We start from the raw sequence: 9,035 nt of genomic DNA, 5'->3' as shown, positions 1-9,035 counted from the left end.
CGAGGCAAAGCTTACCCATGACGAGGCATGTGACCAGTTAAAGGGTCCTCGGTCAGCAGGCCTACATCGACAAGGTCCTTAATCGACTCAGACGGAGACACTACACCGAGACTCCTTTCTCGTGCAAGTCACCCGCCCGGTCTCAGCTTAATTATTTCAAACCCAAAGTTTGGTACCTGGCAGAGGTACATCTTTTCCGATGTTGAACCTATCAAGGCCTTTGATAGATCCATCATCAAGTTTTATTTTCGAAAACATCCCACCCACTTTTGCCACATCATATTTTGTAAAAACAAAACATTTTGTTTTCTAAAGCAAGGCTAAGCATCAAAATCTTTTGTAAAACGGGTGATCAAGGAAGGTAATCAAATTCAAGGAAGGTAATGCAGGAATTGTTTTAGCAATCAACTCCTATCACCTAATGCATCAAGCAAGTGAGAAAGATTTTAAAAATATCAAGGGAGGTGGCAAATGCACCGGGGCTTGCCTGAGTAACACTAGGTTAGTGTTGTTAGGTGACGTCCGCTTGACGAGTATTCTTCGACCGAGCACTTGCTTGATTTAACCATCTTCAGGTTGATTCATCAGCTTCAGCTTGCAGATTAGCCCGCGCTTGGGGTCGACTTGGGTCATCTTCCGCATCACGCGATTAATTAACGTACCTGAATGAAATGCATTATGCACATGAATGCATATCGATAAGAAAATCACACACCTAAATAGTGCTACGCGATAGCGAATAAAACACCTAGCGGCGAGGAGTTGTACCGTTTTATTCGGAAACACTAGTTATCAGCGTATGACTAAGCGTAATAATTACGCTTCTCGAACCTATTGCAAACATCACGAACAACAACTATACACATTAAATACAATTAGCCTACACAACTCACCAGCTAATTGATTAAATGCTAACTTTATCCCTTGTTTTATAAATTATACTACATCTTTATAAGTGATTAAAATATTTTAACCTCACACATGCCTACCAAAATTCTACTCGGTCCACTAATTCAGCTAACTAACTAGAATAGCGAAATAATTCGCCATAGCTGAATCTGGCTCGATATTCGCAAGAACTGCGAAGTCGACGAGAGTTTCGTGACTCACGCAATTTATCGAGCACCCTAATGAGCCTCGCACTAACACATTAATTCATTCAACGATCGAACTATACTGAATAATTTATCAGCTTACCGTTTTCACAGCTGACATGAATCCACGAGATCGGTATCGATTTTCCGATCCAAGCAATTTGTTGAGCGTTTGGGAAATATCGCGTTGTTATTTCGTCTTCACCTGATTCTTGGGATTTCTTAATGACACACGGATCGACGACGATCAGGAGGGTGACGTATATAGAGCTGTACTCGCGACGCGACGACGAACGACGTTAACCGACGGAATCGACGACGCGATTGGGAATTAAAGCCGAGCGAGCCGAGAGGGCGCACCGGCGAGCAGGAAACCACGGGAGTACAAGATATGGAAAACGACGGGCTCGACAACACGCGAAGCGACGACAGTCGAATCGGCAACAAAGCGTTGGCGAATTCGATGAACACGACCACAGTCGCGTGCTGACGCGGTCAAGATAATGGTGGCTAGCAAGCTTGCGACAGAGCAATGATGGCGCGACACGACAAACTGAAACAGGGATACGGCAACATAGGGCTTGACCCGGCGAACAGCGACGCGAAGAGGAAAGCGGGGTTGCAGCCAGACGAGCTGGGACACAAACACACGCAGCGACTAGACAGGTTCTACGGCAAGCTTATCGTGGCGTACAGCGAAATTTTTAAGCGCGAGTCGCCAGAGGAGACCACGCCGGAGGGTCGACAGTAGGTCCCAAAGCGGCCATAGGAGGGACGAGCGACACGCAAAGGAGCACGGTAAGGTGCAGCTGCCAGAGCGCGCGACACGTGCGCAGCCTCCACATCGCTGGATGAGCAGAGACCGAGGAGGGAGGGAGAAAAGCAGGGAAGCTGCTCAGCAGAAGACGCAAGGAGGAATGGAGGGAGCTTGGCGGGTTGCGCGCAGGGGAAAGAACCAGGGCGCGCGGCAACAAAGAGGGAGCGACTGGGCGTGAGCAGGAAGAAGCTCGGCTGGAGAGGGGCGAGCACCAGGGAAATGAAGAGGACGCTCGCCATGGAGGAAACTAGAGATCCGAGCAGGGGAAGCAGGAAGGGCGCGGCTTGAGAGCAGCTTGGAGGAGCGCTGCGATTGAGAGCTGGGGCACGGCATGGGAAAGCAGGGGCGCGCCAGGGAAGAAGCTGCGCGCGGGTGGGGAAGAATCAGGGGCGAGCTTGTCGCGGCCAACAGGAAGCAGTGTGCGCGGCGATGGGAGCGGCTTCATGACGAGGGCGTACAGAGCACAGGGAGATGGGCGCCATCTGAGCCAGGGGCGAGCTCGGGGCAGGGAGGACCGCCGCGATGGGGAGGAAGAAAAGCGCTGTGTGGAGGCGAGCTGCCGTGGGCTGCTCAGCGTGGAGATGACGGCCTGTGTTTTGTATTCCCAGCCGAACGTGAGCTGAAAAATCTGAGCAGAGGAAAAAAAGATCCACGATGGATGAAGACTACGGCGGCAGAGGATAAGAGAGAGAGTGATGTCGAGCGGTGGGATTTTTCCTCCGATGAGCGGCGCAGGGGATAGCGACGAAGGTAGAAGACAGACCTCTGCGCGATTATGTCACAGAAATATCAACGCCGGGAGCAATCCAAGACGGTAGAGGAAAAATCTGAGAGAAAAAAATAAAATATTTTTCTCCAGCAAAATTTTTGTGAATACTACGGATGTTTGGATTAGCGTTTAAAAAAATACAAATGAATTGGACCAAAACAAAATCAACGATAATATTTGGATGATGTTTGATTTGGTAAACATTCACAGATTCAGATAATTATGATGTTAGATACTTATATCCGAAGATTCGGATCTGTACGGAAAACGATAAACCGAAATAAACTGATTTCGGCACTGATAACTTGCTCTGCGTGATTCGACCGAAAATTAGCCAAAACCCAATCCGCTAATGCACACTCGTTTTCGTCGCCAAAACAGCGTGCTGAAGGATAAATTGGGTCATAACCTCGCGTAAGATTTCACGCGATTTGAATTATTTTACCTCGAACATTTTTGTCGTCGAGTTCAAATAAATTTAGTCACGATAAAAATCATCAGAGTCAGTCGGGCTTCCGAAGTCGTGTTCGCGCGAGCGACGAATTTTAATTAATCATCGGACACACCAATTTTCGGAACACGATGTTCCGAACATCACAAAAATTTAGGATGAGCCCGGATAAATAAAAATAAAAATAATGTCGCATTCGCGACAGACGGAACAGATGCGATTCTAAAATCGAGATTAACGAAGATGATTGAAATTTAAAAATCTGTTTTATCCACTGATATTACGTGCTTAAATCCATACTCGTTGTCGAGCGGAATATAAACACCTGGGGTGTTACAACAGACCCCTTGATGAGGTCACTATCAAGAACAAGTACCCTCTTCCCCGGATCGATATTCTATTCGATCAACTTACTGGAGCTTGGGTATTCTCCAAGATTGACCTCAGGTCAGGTTATCATCAGATCCGCATTCGACCCGAAGATATACCCAAGACCGCATTCACTACGCAGTATGGATTATTTGAATATTTGGTCATGTCTTTCGGATTAACAAATGCTCCAGCCCACTTCACATACTTAATGAACTCGGTGTTTATGCCCGAGTTAGATAAATTTGTGGTGGTCTTCATTGATGACATTCTTATCTATTCCAAGAATGAAGAGGAGCATGCTAAGCACTTACAGATCATGCTAACACGCTTAAGAGAGAATCAGTTATATGCTAAGTTTAGTAAATGCGTGTTTTAGTTCGAAGAAATACAGTTTCTGGGACATGTATTGTCTACAAAAGGAATTGTGGTCGATCCCAGTAATGTTAAAGATATTCTAGAATGGAAACCACCAACCACTATACATCAAATTTGAAGCTTCCTTGGACTGGCCGGATATTACCACAGGTTTATTCCAGATTTCTCCAAGATTGTTAAACCTATTACAGGTTTATTGAAGAATGACACCAAGTTTGACTGGTCCTCGAAATGCAATGACGCTTTCGAGCAGCTGAAGGTGTTATTGACCACTGCTCCGGTATTGGCTCAACCGGACATAGAGAAGCCTTTTGATGTGCATTGTGACGCATCAGGAAGTGGACTCGGATGTGTCCTAATGCAAGAGGGCCGAGTCATAGCCTATGCTTCAAGACAACTACGTCGGCATGAGGAGCACTATCCAACTCATGATTTGGAATTAGATGCAGTTGTTCATGCCCTTAAGATATGGCGTCATTATTTGCTGGGAAATACTTGCCATTTATATACAGATCATAAAAGTCTAAAATATATTTTTACCCAGTCAGAACTGAACATGAGGCAGAGGAGATGGCTTGAGCTGATTAAAGATTATGATTTGGAAATCCACTATCACCCAGGAAAAGCAAATGTGGTGGCAAATGCACTGAGTCGCAAAGCTTCCTGTCATTGTCTTACAGTAAGGACCTCTGCACCACCCTATGTCAAGAAAATGGAAAAGTTGAACCTGGGAATGATACAACACGAAACTTTGACCCAATTAAAGCTTGAGTCAGTTCTTCTACAGAAAATTATTGATGCCCAAAGAAGTGACAAGGGTGATAGTCGCCTAGAGGGGGGGTGAATAGGGCGAAACTGAAATTTACAAATATAAACACAACTACAAGCCGGGTTAGCGTTAGAAATATAAACGAGTCCGTGAGAGAGGGCGCAAAACAAATCGCAAGCAAATGAAGAGTGTGGCACGCGGATTTGTTTTACCGAGGTTCGGTTCTTGCAAACCTACTCCCCGTTGAGGAGGCCACAAAGGCCGGGTCTCTTTCAACCCTTCCCTCTCTCAAACGATCCCACGGATCGAGTGAGCTTTCTCTTCTCAATTACTTGGAACACAAAGTTCCCACAAGGACCACCACAAGTTTGGTGTCTCTTGCCTCAATTACAAGTGAGTTGATCGCAATGAAAGAATCAAGAGAGAAGAAAGCAATCCAAGCGCAAGAGCTCGAAAGAACACAAGCAAATCACTCTCTCTAGTCACTATGGCGTTGTGTGGAATTTGGAGAGGATTTGATCTCTTTGGTGTGTCTAGAATTGAATGCTAGAGCTCTTGTAATAGTTGGGAAGTGGAAAACTTGGATGCAATGAATGGTGGGGTGGTTGGGGTATTTATAGCCCCAACCACCAAAAGTGGTCGTTGGGAGGCTGTCTGTTCGATGGCGCACCGAACAGTCCGGTGCCCCCGCCACGTCATCACTGCCGTTGGAGCTTCTGACTTGTGGGCCCGCCTGGATGTCCGGTGCACACCGGACATGCACTGTTCCTCGTCCGGTGCGCCAGTATGGGCGCGCCTGACTCCTGCGCGCGCTGCGCGCACATTTAATGTGCTGCAGGTAGCCGTTGGCGCCGACTAGCCGTTGCTCTGCTAGTTCACCGGACAGTCCGGTGCACACCGGACATGTCCGGTGAATTATAGCGGACTAGCCATTGGAGCTTCCCGAATCTGGCGAGTTCCTGAGGTCGCTCCTCCTTGGCGCACCGGACACTGTCCGGTGTACACCGGACAGTCCGGTGAATTATAGCGCGAGTGCCTCTGGAAATTCCCGTAGGTGGCAAGTTTGAGTTGGAGTCCTCTGGTGCACCGGACATGTCTGGTGGTGCACCGGACAGTCCGGTGCGCCAGACCAGAGGTGCCTTCGGTTGCCTGTATGCTCCTTCGTTGAATCCAAAACTTGATCTTTTTATTGGCTGAGTGTGAACCTTTTACACCTGTATAATCTATACACTTGGGCAAACTAGTTAGTCCAATTATTTGTGTTGGGCAATTCAACCACCAAAATTATTTAGGAACTAGGTGTAAGCCTAATTCCCTTTCAATCTCCCCCTTTTTGGTGATTGATGCCAACACAAACCAAAGCAAATATAGAAGTGCATAATTGAACTAGTTTGCATAATGTAAGTGCAACGGTTGCTTGGAATTAAGCCAATTATAACTACTTACAAGATATGCATGGATTGTTTCTTTCTTATTTAACATTTTGGATCACGCTTGCACCACACGTTTTGTTTTTGCAAACTCCTTTGTAAATCCTTTTCAAAGTTCTTTTGCAAATAGTCAATAGGCAAATGAATAAGATTTTGAGAAGCATTTTCAAGATTTGAAATTTTCTCCCCCTGTTTCAAACGCTTTTCCTTTGACTAAACAAAACTCCCCCTAAATGAGATCCTCCTCTTAGTGTTCAAGAGGGTTTTGATATATCATTTTGAAATACTACTTTCTCCCCCTTTTAAGCACAATAGGAAAACAAATTGATAATATTCTTGGAAACACGAAGTTTTTGAAATAGGTGGTGGTGCGGTCCTTTTGCTTTGGGCTCTCCCTTTCTCCCCCTTTGGCATGAATCGCCAAAAACGGAATCATTAGAGCCCTTTTGTTAACTACTTTCTCCCCTTTGGTCATAAATAAATGAGTGAAGTTTATACCAAAAATGGAGTCCGGTCCTTTTGCCTTGGGCTCTTACTTTCTCCCCCAAAGACAAAGTCCTTTTCTTTGATGCTCATACTTTTCTTCCCCAAGAATGGAGAGTTGCTTGGAGTGACGGCGAAGTATGAGTTACGTAGTGGAAGCCTTTGTCTTCGCCGAAGACTCCAATTCCCTTTCAATATACCTATGACTTGGTTTGAAATAGACTTGAAAGCACATTAGTCATAGCATATAAAAGAGACATGATCAAAGGTATATAGTAGAGCAATGTGTGCAATTTAACAAAAGAAGTTCCTAGAATCAAGAATATTGAGCTCATGCCTAAGTTTGTTAAAAGATTGTTCATCAAGAGGCTTGGTAAAGATATCGGCTAATTGGTCTTTAGTATTAATGTAAGAAATCTCGATATCTCCCTTTTGTTGGTGATCCCTCAAAAAGTGATACCGAATGGCTATGTGCTTAGTGCGGCTATGCTCGACGGGATTGTCGGCCATCTTGATTGCACTCTCATTATCACATAGCAAAGGGACTTTGGTTAATTTGTAACCGTAGTCCCGCAGGGTTTGCCTCATCCAAAGCAATTGCGCGCAACAATGGCCTGCGGCAATGTACTCGGCTTCGGCGGTGGAAAGAGCGACCGAATTTTGCTTCTTTGAAGCCCAAGACACCAAGGATCTTCCCAAGAACTGGCAAGTCCCCGATGTGCTCTTCCTATTGATTTTGCACCCCGCCCAATCGGCATCCGAATAACCAATCAAATCAAAAAGTGGATCCCCTAGGATACCAAAGCCCAAACTTAGGAGTATAAGCCAAATATCTCAAGATTCGTTTCACGGCCGTAAGGTGAGCTTCCTTAGGGTCGGCTTGGAATCTTGCACACATGCATACGGAAAGCATAATATCCGGTCGAGATGCACATAAATAGAGCAAAGAACCAATCATCGACCGGTATACCTTTTGATCCACGGACTTACCTCCCGTGTCGAGGTCGAGATGCCCATTAGTTCCCATGGGTGTTTTGATGGGCTTGGCATCCTTCATCCCAAACTTGTTTAGAATGTCTTGAGTGTACTTTGTTTGGCTAATGAAGGTGCCCTCTTGGAGTTGCTTCACTTGAAATCCTAAGAAATACTTCAACTCCCCCATCATAGACATCTCGAACTTTTGTGTCATGATCCTACTAAACTCTTCACATGTAGACTCGTTAGTAGACCCAAATATAATATCATCAACATAAATTTGGCATACAAACAAGTCATTTTCAAGAGTTTTAGTAAAGAGTGTAGGATCGGCCTTTCCGACTTTGAAGCCATTAGCTATAAGGAAATCTCTAAGGCATTCATACCATGCTCTTGGGGCTTGCTTGAGCCCATAAAGCGCCTTAGAGAGCTTATAGACATGGTTAGGGTACTCACTGTCTTCAAAGCCGGGAGGTTGCTCAACATAGACCTCTTCCTTGATTGGTCCATTGAGGAAGGCACTTTTCACGTCCATTTGATAAAGCTTAAAGCCATGGTAAGTAGCATAGGCCAATAGTATGCGAATTGACTCAAGCCTAGCTACGGGTGCATAGGTTTCACCGAAATCCAAACCTTTGACTTGAGAGTATCCCTTGGCCACAAGTCGAGCTTTGTTCCTTGTCACCACACCATGCTCATCTTGCTTGTTGCGGAAGACCCATTTGGTTCCTACAACATTTTGATTAGGACGTGGAACTAAATGCCATACCTCATTCCTAGTGAAGTTGTTGAGCTCCTCTTGCATTGCCACCACCCAATCCGAATCTTGAAGTGCTTCCTCTACCCTGTGTGGCTCAATAGAGGAAACAAACGAGTAATGCTCACAAAAATGTGCAACCCGAGATCTAGTAGTTACCCCCTTATGAATGTCGCCGAGGATGGTGTCGACGGGGTGATCTCGCTGGATTGCTTGGTGGACTCTTGGGTGTGGCGGCCTTGGTTCTTGCTCATCCTCCTTTTCTTGATCATTTGCATCTCCCCCTTGATCATTGCCGTCGTCTTGAGGTGGCTCATTTGCTTGATCTTCTTGTTCAACATCTTGAACCTTATCCTCATTTTGAGTTGGTGGAGATGCTTGCATGGAGGAGGACGGTTGATCTTGTGCATTTGGAGGCTCTTCGGATTCCTTAGGACACACATCCCCAATGGACATGTTCCTTAGCGCGATGTGCGGAGCCTCTTCAATACCTATCTCATCAAGATCAACTTGCTCTACTTGAGAGCCGTTAGTTTCATCAAACACAACGTCACAAGAAACTTCAACTAGTCCTGAGGACTTGTTAAAGACTATATATGCCCTTGTGTTTGAGTCATATCCTAGTAAAAAGCCTTCTACAGTTTTAGGAGCAAATTTAGATTTTCTACCTCTTTTGACAAGAATAAAACATTTGCTACCAAAGACTCTAAAATATGAAATATTGGGCTTTTTACCGGTTAGGA

The sequence above is a fragment of the Zea mays genome, chromosome 9 (genome assembly GCF_902167145.1).
Source record: "Zea mays cultivar B73 chromosome 9, Zm-B73-REFERENCE-NAM-5.0, whole genome shotgun sequence".
NCBI classification, from domain to species: domain Eukaryota; kingdom Viridiplantae; phylum Streptophyta; class Magnoliopsida; order Poales; family Poaceae; genus Zea; species Zea mays.
Note: the sequence above shows the minus strand (reverse complement) of the source record.